The sequence below is a fragment of the Pleurodeles waltl genome, chromosome 1_2, assembly GCF_031143425.1.
Source record: "Pleurodeles waltl isolate 20211129_DDA chromosome 1_2, aPleWal1.hap1.20221129, whole genome shotgun sequence".
NCBI lineage: Eukaryota > Metazoa > Chordata > Amphibia > Caudata > Salamandridae > Pleurodeles > Pleurodeles waltl.
In genome coordinates, this window is record NC_090437.1 from 121,314,993 (window position 1) to 121,327,511 (window position 12,519).

General features: G+C 51.2%; 1 protein-coding gene across 1 annotated transcript in view; it reads right to left on the reverse strand.

The window, feature by feature from the left end:
- Window positions 1-12,519, reverse strand: part of PRDM8 (PR/SET domain 8) — a 254,890-nt gene that overhangs the window by 117,043 nt on the left and 125,328 nt on the right. The window lies entirely within an intron of this gene.

Here is a 12,519-nt window from a genome sequence, read left to right on the forward strand (position 1 = left end):
ATCCTTGATCTGAGGCCAAGTACATAATCCACAATATCCTGCTTAGGAGCTTTTAAAGGTTGTTCCCAACCCTCCTTTACAAGTGTGAGTGGACCCCTAACAGGGTGTCCAAAAAGAAGTTCAAAGGGGCTGAAGCCCACTCCTTTCTGGGGTACCTCCCTGTAGGCAAAAAGGAGGCATGGTAGAAGGATATCCCATCTCCTGCGGAGTTTTTCAGGGAGACCCATAATCATGCCTTTGAGAGTTTTATTAAATCTCTCCACCAGTCCATTTGTTTGTGGATGATAGGGTGTTGTGAACTTGTACGTTACACCACACTCCTTCCACATGGCCTTTAAGTATGCAGACATTAAATTGCTTCCTCTGTCTGATACTACTTCCTTTGGGAAGCCCACCCTGGAAAATATTCCCAGGAGGGCCTTTGCCACTGCAGGTGCTGTAGTGGTCCTTAAAGGAATTGCTTCAGGATATCTTGTGGCATGGTCCACTACCACTAAGATAAACCTATTGCCTGAAGCAGTAGGAGGGTCAAGGGGGCCAACTATGTCAACCCCTACCCTTTCAAAGGGAACCCCAACCACAGGCAGTGGGATAAGGGGTGCCTTTGGGGTGCCACCTGTCTTGCCACTGGCTTGACAGGTTTCACAGGACTTACAAAATTCCTTTGTGTCCTCAGACATCCTAGGCCAATGAAACAGGGGAACAAGCCTGTCCCAAGTTTTCATTTGTCCTAGGTGCCCAGCTAAGGGAATGTCATGTGCCAGTGTTAGGAGGAACTTTCTGTACTCCTGAGGAATCACTAATCTCCTGGCAGCTCCAGGTTTAGGATCCCTATGCTCAGTGTACAAGAGGTTGAACTCCCAGTAAACTCTGTGAGAGTCACTGACATCCCCATTAGCCTGTTTGACAGCTTGCTGTCTGAGACCCTCTAATGTGGGACAGGTTTGCTGTGCCACACTCAGCTCCTCTCTGGCAGGCCCCCCTTCACCCAAAAGCTCAGCAGTGTCTGCTTCCAGCTCCTCTGGTGTAGGTTCTGCACAGGGAGGGAATTCTTCTTCCTCAGAAGTAGAATCCACTGTAGAGGGAGGGATAGTAGGAAGTGGTTTGCTTCTACTAGCCCTAGCTTTAGGGAGCACTTGGTCCATTGTTCCAGGATCCAAGCTTCCCTGTCCTTTTTGCTTTTTGGCCTGAGCCCTTGTCAAAGCAAAAATATGCCCTGGGATGCCCAGCATTGCTGCATGGGCCTCCAACTCCACATCTGACCAAGCTGATGTCTCCAAATCATTCCCTAATAGACAGTCTACAGGTAAATCTGAAGCTACCACAACTTTCTTTGGACCAGTTACCCCCCCCCAGTTGAGATTTACAACAGCCATGGGGTGGCTTTGTGTTATGTTGTGAGCATCGGTTACTTGGTACTGGTGTCCAAGTATGTGTTGTTCAGGGTGCACCAGTTTCTCAATCACCATTGTGACACTGGCATCTGTGTCCCTGTAGGCCTGGACCTCAACACCATTTATTAGGGTTAGTTGCTTGTACTTCTCCAAGTTATGGGGGCAAGCAACCAAAGTGGCTAAATCAATAGCCCCTTCAGAGACTAAAGTAGCCTCTGTGGTCTCCCTAATCAGACCAACCCCAACTAAGTTACCAAAAGTGAGCCCAGCTACTCCCTTGGATTGGCTATTAGTAGGTTTGCTCCCACCACCACTGCTATTAGTAGGGACACTAGGTGTAGCAGTAGGGGTTGTAGTGGTAGGAGCAGTGGTGCCTTTCTTTGGACAACTGGGATCTGTTGTCCAATGGCCTTTTATTTTACATAAATAGCACCATGGTTTCTTTTCCTTGTTCTGATTAAAGGAGGATTTGGACCCACCACCCCCACCAGAGTGTTTTTGTGGGCCTGATGAAGACTCATTTTTAGATTTGTCCCCACCCTTGTCAGAAGACTTACCATCCTTCTTTTTGTTGCCATCTTTGTCACCCCCTGTATGAACTTTTCTGTTCACTCTTGTTCTGACCCATTTGTCTGCCTTCTTTCCCAATTCTTGGGGAGAGGTCAGATCAGAGTCCACCAAGTACTGGTGCAACAAATCAGACACACAATTATTAAGAATATGCTCTCTCAGGATTAAGTTATACAGGCTGTCATAATCAGTAACTTTACTGCCATGTAACCACCCCTCCAAGGCCTTCACTGCTTGGTCAATGAAATCAACCCAGTCTTGTGAAGACTCCTTTTTGGTCTCTCTGAACTTTATCCTGTACTGTTCAGTGGTTAAGCCATAACCATCCAGGAGTGCATTCTTAAGAAGTTGGAAATTATTAGCATCATTTTCTTTCACAGTAAGGAGCCTATCCCTACCTTTTCCACTAAATGATAGCCATAGGATAGCAGCCCACTGCCTTTGAGGGACATCCTGTACAACACAGGCCCTCTCAAGTGCAGCAAACCACTTGTTAATGTCATCCCCCTCCTTATAAGGGGGAACTATCTTGTGCAGATTCCTGGAATCATGCTCTTTTGCAGGATGACTATGGGGAATACTGCTGCTGCCACCATGGGTATCTAAACTCCAACTTCTGTCTTTCCTTCTCTAATTCAAAAGACTGTCTATCCAAATCCAGCTGTTGCTTTTTAAGCTTCAGTCTGGTTTGTTCCACCCTCAACTTATTGAGTTCCCTCTCTAACATTCCATCATCAGGGTTGGTGGGAGGGACATTTCTAGAAACAGAGCTATGATGGGAATGAACAGAAGGAGACCTGTCCCTTACAGAAGCCACCCTAACAGCTTGGTTTACAGAAACATTACTACCAGTATGGTGAGAATAAATGCTTTTGCTATGATGTGAGACAACACTATTTATTTGGTGTGGCTCATCATCATCACCATCTATGCTAGATTGTCTAGTAATGGGCAGGCTAGGAAGTTTCTTTCCTGAATCTTTTCCTGGGGGAGTCCCTGAATCAGATTGAGAACTATTAGGTACTTTTTCAACAGATGGGGCACCTATGGCCTTATCCTGTTCTCTAAGCATGTTAAGTAACAGTTCCAAGGAAGGATTCTTCCCTACACTCAAACCTCTCTCTATACAGAGACTCCTTGCTCTTTTCCAGCTAAGGTTGTCATATGCAAGTTTGGACAGATCAACACTTTGGCCTGTGCCAGACATTTTTTAGAGAGAGTTAAAGTGATAGAAAAAGAGAAAAAAGTTTTCAGAACTTTTTGGAAAGACAGAAAAAAAACTTTTTTAACTTTTCAGAACTTTTTGAAAGTTTAGAAGTACTTTTCAGCACTTAGAAAAGAGTGAAAAGAGGAAATGCAAAACTTTTTGGCTATGTGTATATACACTGACTTTGTTTTGTATATTTTTCTCTTATGAAAAGTACAATGACAAGAGTGGTAAGTAGTCTCAAGCACTTATCCCACCGCTGCACAACCAATGTAGGAGGCTGGACTGGCTTGTAGTGAGTACCAAGGGGTACTTGCACCTTGCACCAGGCCCAGTTATCCCTTATTAGTGTATAGGGTGTCTAGCAGCTTAGGCTGATAGATAATGGTAGCTTAGCAGAGCAGCTTAGGCTGAACTAGGAGACGTGTGAAGCTACTACAGTACCACTTAGTGTCATATGCACAATATCATAAGAAAAGACAATACACAGTTATACTAAAAATAAAGGTACTTTATTTTTATGACAATATGCCAAAGTATCTTAGAGTGTACCCTCAGTGAGAGGATAGGAAATATACACAAGATATGTATACACAATAGCAAAAATATGCAGTATAGTCTTAGAAAACAGTGCAAACAATGTATAGTTACAATAGGATGCAATGGGGAAACATAGGGATAGGGGCAACACAAACCATATACTCCAAAAGTGGAATGCGAACCACGAATGGACCCCAAACCTATGTGACCTTGTAGAGGGTCGCTGGGACTATTAGAAAATAGTGAGAGTTAGAAAAATAACCCTCCCCAAGACACTGAAAAGTGAGTGCAAAGTGCACTAAAGTTCCCCTAAGGACAAAGAAGTCGTGTTAGAGGAATAATGCAGGAAAGACACAAACCAGCAATGCAACGACTGTGGATTTCCAATCTAGGGTACCTGTGGAACAAGGGGACCAAGTCCAAAAGTCACAAGCAAGTCGGAGATGGGCAGATGCCCAGGAAATGCCAGCTGCGGGTGCAAAGAAGCTTCTACTGGACAGAAGAAGCTGAGGTTTCTGCAGGAACGAAAAGGGCTAGAGACTTCCCCTTTGGTGGACGGATCCCTCTTGCCGTGGAGAGTCGTGCAGAAGTGTTTTCCTGCCGAAAGAACGCTAACAAGCCTTGCTAGCTGCAAATCGTGCGGTTAGCGTTTTTGGACGCTGCTGAGGCCCAGGAGGGACCAGGAGGTCGCAAATTGGACCAGCAGAGAGAGGGGACGTCGAGCAAGACAAAGAGCCCTCTCTGAAGCCGGTAGCATCCGGAGAAGTGCCAGAAACAGGCACTACGAGGATGCGTGAAACGGTGCTCGCCAAAGTTGCACAAAGGAGTCCCACGTCGCCGGAGACCAACTTAGAAAGTCGTGCAATGCAGGTAAGAGTGCCGTGGACCCAGGCTTGGCTGTGCACAAAGGATTTCCGCCGGAAGTGCACAGGGGCCGGAGTAGCTGCAAAGTCGCGGTTCCCAGCAATGCAGCCCAGCGAGGTGAGGCAAGGACTTACCTCCACCAAACTTGGACTGAAGAGTCACTGGACTGTGGGGGTCACTTGGACAGAGTCGCTGGATTCGAGGGACCTCGCTCGTCGTGCTGAGAGGAGACCCAAGGGACCGGTAATGCAGCTTTTTGGTGCCTGCGGTTGCAGGGGGAAGATTCCGTCGACCCACGGGAGATTTCTTCGGAGCTTCTGGTGCAGAGAGGAGGCAGACTACCCCCACAGCATGCACAAGCAGGAAAACAGTCGAGAAGGCGGCAGGATCAGCGTTACAGAGTTGCAGTAGTCGTCTTTGCTACTATGTTGCAGGTTTGCAGGCTTCCAGCGCGGTCAGCAGTCGATTCCTTATCAGAAGGTGAAGAGAGAGATGCAGAGGAACTCGGATGAGCTCTTGCATTCGTTATCTAAAGTTTCCCCAGAGACAGAGACCCTAAATAGCCAGAAAAGAGGGTTTGGCTACCTAGGAGAGAGGATAGGCTAGCAACACCTGAAGGAGCCTATCACAAGGAGTCTCTGACGTCACCTGGTGGCACTGGCCACTCAGAGCAGTCCAGTGTGCCAGCAGCACCTCTGTTTCCAAGATGGCAGAGGTCTGGAGCACACTGGAGGAGCTCTGGACACCTCCCAGGGGAGGTGCAGGTCAGGGGAGTGGTCACTCCCCTTTCCTTTGTCCAGTTTCGCGCCAGAGCAGGGGCTAAGGGGTCCCTGAACCGGTGTAGACTGGCTTATGCAGAATTGGGCACCTCTGTGCCCAAGAAAGCATTTCCAGAGGCTGGGGGAGGCTACTCCTCCCCTGCCTTCACACCATTTTCCAAAGGGAGAGGGTGTCACACCCTCTCTCAGAGGAAGTTCTTTGTTCTGCCATCCTGGGCCAGGCCTGGCTGGACCCCAGGAGGGCAGATGCCTGTCTGAGGGGTTGGCAGCAGCAGCGGCTGCAGTGAAACCCCAGGAAGGGCAGTTTGGCAGTACCAGGGTCTGTGCTACAGACCACTGGGATCATGGGATTGTGCCAACTATGCCAGGATGGCATAGAGGGGGCAATTCCATGATCATAGACATGTTACATGGCCATATTCGGAGTTACCATTGTGAAGCTACATATAGGTAGTGACCTATATGTAGTGCACGCGTGTAATGGTGTCCCCGCACTCACAAAGTTCAGGGAATTGGCTCTGAACAATGTGGGGGCACCTTGGCTAGTGCCAGGGTGCCCTCACACTAAGTAACTTTGCACCTAACCTTTACCAGGTAAAGGTTAGACATATAGGTGACTTATAAGTTACTTAAGTGCAGTGTAAAATGGCTGTGAAATAACGTGGACGTTATTTCACTCAGGCTGCAGTGGCAGGCCTGTGTAAGAATTGTCAGAGCTCCCTATGGGTGGCAAAAGAAATGCTGCAGCCCATAGGGATCTCCTGGAACCCCAATACCCTGGGTACCTCAGTACCATATACTAGGGAATTATAAGGGTGTTCCAGTAAGCCAATGTAAATTGGTAAAAATGGTCACTAGCCTGTTAGTGACAATTTGGAAAGAAATGAGAGAGCATAACCACTGAGGTTCTGATTAGCAGAGCCTCAGTGAGACAGTTAGTCACTACACAGGTAACACATTCAGGCACACTTATGAGCACTGGGGCCCTGGGTTACCAGGGTCCCAGTGACACATACAACTAAAACAACATATATACAGTGAAAAATGGGGGTAACATGCCAGGCAAGATGGTACTTTCCTACATGGTGCAAAAGAGGATTCTCCGGTTAGAAGAAGTCTGCAGAAGAGCACCAAAGAAGATGGCTGTGGGTTCCTGCATGGTGCAGGAGTTATCCCGCGTCAAGATGTTGGATGCAGGCAGTGTGTGGCGCTGGATTCGTCCAACAAGCCTTGGTTCAAACAAGGTTGCATTTTGCTTCAAAATGGTGCTGCCTGGACCCAGGAGGGACCTGGGGGCCTCAACTCAGACTGAGGAGGCAGAGGAGGCTCCAAACACTGGAGAGAGCCCATAGATGACCAGGCAGCACCAACGGGAGTCCCAGGACATGGGGACAAAAAAGGTGCAAATTGCAGTTCGTGCAGCACAACAAAAGAAGGTTCCACGCCGTCGGAGAACAACTCAGCGAGTTGTGCATCGCAGGATGGAGTGCTGGGGACCTGGGCCACACTGTGCACAAAGGATTCTTGCAAAAAGTGCACAGAGGCCCCAGAAGCTAGAGATGATGTGGTGCACAGGGGTACTGTCATAAACTGGGAAGGCAAGCTCTTACCTCTGCCAAATTTGGACATCTGGACTTTAGGGCAGGTTTGGTGAAAGGGGTCCAACACCTGTGTACCAGGAAGCAAGCTCGCTGACAGGAGAGGAGTCCTAGAGAACCGGTCGTCATCTTGGAGGGTGCCTGCTGGAGCAGGGAAGTGACTGTCACTCCACGGGAGATTACTTCTGTTCTTCTGGTGCAAGGTGAAGGCAGGGAGTCCTCAGAGTGTGCACACCTTGGGAATTGTTCCAGTTGCTGACTAGGACTGGGTCACAGTAGCCTTTCTGGATACTTTGTTGTAGTTACAGAGGTTTTGGGAGCAGTCTGAGGTTGATCCGACGGTCAGAAGCTGAAGCAGAGGCTGCAGAGGATTGCTGGAGGAAACTTGCAAGCTGAATCTGAAGAGGAACCCACAGGAGAGACCCTAAATAGCCCTGAGAGGGGGATTGGCTACCTAACCAGGTATGCACCTGTCAGGAGGGGTCTCTGACATCACCTGCTGGCACTGGCCACTCAGAGATCTCCAGAGTGTCCCCACACCTTGGAAAGCAAGATGGCTAATGCCAGGGGCACACCGGAGGAGCTCTGGGCACCACCCCTGGGGTGGTGATGGACAAGGGAGGGATCACTCCACTTTCCTTTGTCCTGTTTCGCACCAGAGCAGGGACTGGGGGTTCCTGAACCGGTGTAGACTGGCTTATGCAAGGAGGGCACCATCTGTGCCCTTCAAAGCATTTCCAGAGGCTCTGGGAGGCTACCCCTCCCAAGTCTGTAGCACCTATTTCCAAAGGGAGAGGGTGTAACACCATCCTCCCAAAGGAAAGGCTTTGTTCTGCCTTCCTGGGACTGAGCTGCTCAGACCGGGCAAGCATGTGAAACAGATTGTTGAAGTATTTTTCAATAATTTTGTATCTTGCAGAGTCTGACCCAGAAAGTACAGATATTGTCAAAACAAATATGTTGGACACTTACTATGTTAAAAGGAGTCCACATCTTGAAAATGTTTGTCTTTATGAAGTACTCCAACACTACAGCTATAGAAACAATGTAACAGAAAATGTAGATGAAGTTAAATTTGCAGTAGTTGGTTGTCATGGTCATTTGGTATGACACACGAAAGGTAGTCTAATTAACCATAGCAAACATAGGTGGTCATTCTGACCTCGGCGGTAAAAGGCGCCTACCGCCGGTCAGAAATCCTCCATAATCCCGCCGCGGTCGCGGAAACCCGCCACGGTCATTCTGACCCGCAGAAGGCAAACCTCCGAAAATCCGACCGCCACAACAGACCGCCAGACCAGCGGTCGGCGGAAAGGTGGAGGTGACCAAACCTCCACCGCCACGCCAACAGAAATACGCCCATCCCATTACGACCCACGAATCCACGCGGCGGTCATTCAAACGCGGTATTCCATTGGCGGGACACACCGGCGCGGTCAGAATACACACCAACGAACAAAACTCACCCACATTGGACGATTTGAATCCCACACACCTGATACACATACACACACCACTCCCACACACACAATACAATATAAAACACCCACCCACATCACCCACAAACCCCTACGCTTACAAAATCGTAAAGAAGGCAAGAGCGAGACACCAGCATCCAAAACATAACAGCCACAGCCACTCAACACCATCACCCACACACTATCCACACACAAAACAACACACACCACCACACTCAACTCACTTAAATACACATACTCCACCCCACACATCATACACACCACCCCATGGCACCCCAAAGACAACCCCGCTTCACAGACGAAGAACTCAGGGTTATGGTGGAGGAAATCGTTCGTGTAGAGCCCCAGCTGTTCGGCACACAGATACAATACACCAGCATTGCCCGGAGGACGGAGCTATGGCAGAGGATTGTCGACAGGGTGAACGCAGTGGGACAGCACCCCAGAAATCGGGAAGACATCAGGAAGCGATGGAACGACCTACGGGGGAAGGTGCGTTCCATGGTATCCAGGCACAACATCGCCGTGCAGAAGACTGGCGGAGGACCCCCACCTCAACCCCCACAATTCACATCATGGGAGGAGGAAGTCTTGAACATCCTGCATCCTGACGGCCTCGCAGGAGTCGGCGGAGGAATGGATACTGGTAAGTTGAAGCTTCAATACTGCTTCCCCCCCACCTGCATGCCAAATCAGACCCCAACCCTCACCCCCATCCTCGAACCCCATCCTCACCCCCACCCTCACCCCCACCACCATCCTCACCCCCACCACCATCCTCACCCCCAACACCATCCTCACCCCCACCCCCACCACACCTATTCCCCGCCAATGTCTCACCATCACAACCCACTCATCCCAAAACCTAGGCCTGCATGCGTCCACTAAGCATGGACACCCATCACCAAAGCATGCCCAATGCATATACACATCCCCCCCACAAGCCACCCTCACCAAAGCCCCCACACACGAATGCCAGCACTTGGGGACACGAGAACCCACAGATACACCCATATGCGACACATTGAAACTATAACCATACCTCTATACCCCTGCAGGACCCGACCGTCAACACACCGCGGCGGAGGGGCCAGAATTATCCACACCCCCCACCCAAGAGGCCGTCAGCGATGACAGCAGCTCTGTCGATCTGGACACCGATGACCAGCCCGGACCATCGGGGACCTCTGGACAGTCGGTTCCCCTCACACAGGCACAGGCCACTATAGACCCTAACCCCTCTGGGAACACCAGCACAGCTCCCACCCAGCGGGCCCATGCCTCTGTCTCCAGGGCGCGTCAATCTGCGGTGTGTCTACCACTACAGGGCACCCAGGATAACCCACCACCCCAACAACAACAGGGACCTGGGGGCAGTGGTAGTGGGCACACCGGCCAGGGGGCAGAGGCCCAGGGAAACAGGGCAACTCGGCGGGCAGCTGTGCGACAGGGGGGGGAGGAGAGGCCCAGGGAACCCACTCTCCACGAGGTCCTCACCACCATCATGGGAGCATACAACCGCTCCCAGGAGACGATGGCGACGGTACTGGCCCGGTTCCAGGAGATCCAGGTGCTGCAGGAGGAACACTATCGGGGGTACAGGGAGGACATCCGAGCCATCAACACCACCCTGGTTACCATGGTAGGGCTGCTGCAGGACCTCGTAAACAGCAGGGCGGACACTGAACAACACCCAAGGGCCCCTGCCACTAGCCGGGACCAAGAACAGCCATCCACCTCCGCCGGCGCTAGTGGACAGGAGGCCCCCGCACAGCCCCACCTCCTGCAGGAGAAGAACCACCCCGCAAGAGGGCCCTGAGATCTCGCAAGACAGAGTAGGATGTCAAGACCCCCGCCAGCAATGGATACCACCGGATGTCATCCCACTGTCCCACATTGTCACCCTGTCCATCCTCGAACTGCCCATGCTCCATCTCTCCACAGGACTCTGGACAATGCACCTGTGTGACTGTTACTCTGGACTCTGCCATGGACATTCCTTCACCATAGCCCCCACCCACTTGAAACCACCCATCCCATTTTGAGCACTTCAATAAACACCTATTTTGCACCAAAATATCAGGAGTCTGGCTGTGATTTCAATAGATTGTAATTGACATGACAGTGCAAATATGTCCTTGTACATGGTGAAGTCAACAAACAGCTGCCACAAAGCTGTAGTCCATGGGGAAACGAAGCACAGGACTCGTAGTGGGGACCCCAGATCTGAAATAGGGAGGGAAAAGCCAAAACTCAGTCATCATACACTGGGGCAAATAGACAGGCAGCAGAGATGCTGCAGAGTAGTTAACATTTACTAAATTATCTTTGAAATGTTACCTGTGTCCTATTGGAAGTACTGTTCAATGATTCTGTCCCTGTTGTCTGTTTCAGCCCCGTCGTCTTCCTCCTCGTCACTCTCCTCAGGTTCCACCGCTGCCACAACACCACCGTCTCGACCATCCTCCTGCAGGAAAGGCACCTGGCGGCGCAAAGCCAGGTTGTGAAGCATGCAGCAGGCCACGATGATGTGACACACCTTCTTAGGTGAGTACATTAGGGATCCACCGGTCATATGCAGGCAGCGAAACCTGGCCTTTAGGAGGCCAAAGGTGCGTTCGATCACCCTCCTAGTACGCCCATGGGCCTCATTGTACCGTTCCTCTGCCCTGGTCCGGGGATTCCTTACTGGGGTCAGTAGCCACGACAGGTTGGGGTACCCAGAGTCACCCACTAGCCATACACGGTGTCTCTGTAGCTGTTCCATCACGTAAGGGATGCTGCTATTCCTGAGGATGTAGGCGTCATGCACTGACCCTGGGAATTTGGCATTTACATGCGAGATGTACTGGTCAGCCAAACACACCACCTGGATGTTCATTGAATGGTAACTTTTTCTGTTCCTGTACACCTGCTCCCTGTCTCTTGGGGGAACCAAAGCCACATGGGTCCCATCAATGGCACCAATTACGTTGGGAATATGTCCAAGGGCGTAGAAATCACCCTTCACTGTAGCCAGTTCGCCCACCTCAGGGAAAATGATGTAGTTCCTCACGGATTTCATCAGGGCAGACAACACTCTGGATAACACCTTTGAAAACATGGGCTGAGACATCCCAGAAGCAATTCCCACGGTTGTCTGAAATGACCCACTTGCCAAGAAATGGAGTACTGACATGACCTGCACCAGAGGGGGAATCCCTGTGGGTTGGCGGATGGGGGACATCAGGTCGGGCTCCAGCCGGGCACACAGTTCATGGATAGTGGCACGGTTAAGACGGTAGGTCAGGATAATGTGGCGTTCTTCCATTGTCGCCAGGTCCACCAGCGGTCGGTACACGGGAGGATTCATCCGTCTCCTCGCCCAACCCAGCGGACGGTGCCTAGGAAGGACAACATGGAGCACACAGTCAGGCAACCCACAGGTACGTACTCACAGCTAGCACAGTATACGATTCTCTATGCAGTGAATGGCGTGTCTGAGTGGCTATGCAAGGCCTAGGCCTGTGTGACGCAGTTGAAATTGAGCCATGTGGGCCCTGGAAATGGCGGCTGCCTGACCTGTGAAGTGTGACAATGGGATGTGAGGTCAATGCGCTGGCGTGGCACACCGCGGCGGGCGGCGGCCGAAGACCGCGGCGCGAAGCCGCATTGGTTAACATTGAAGCCTATGGGTTTCAGGAGCCAATGGCGAAGGGCGCCGGCGGTGGCGGGACGCACCGCCGCGGTACGCACCGCCGCGGACGTGACCGCCATTTTCTATCTACTTATCCACTTGCGACTTGAACTTTCACAGGAGAGGACCTATACTGCAAGTGTTGCTGTGACCTCGGTCTGGAAGGGACAATGGCTGCTGTGACTGGGGAAAGGGCCCCTGCCTTCACTGGAGAGGAGTTGGAGAAACTTGTGGATGGGGTCCTCCCCCAGTATGCGCTACTCTACGGTCCTCCAGACCAACAAGTGAGTTTAATTCTATCTGGATTTGGGGCCACTGGCTGGCTTGGGGGCCTGGCGGGGATGGGGGGCATGTTGGGCCTGGCGGGGGGCCTGGCGGGGATGGGGGGCATGTTGGGCATGGCGGGGGGCCTG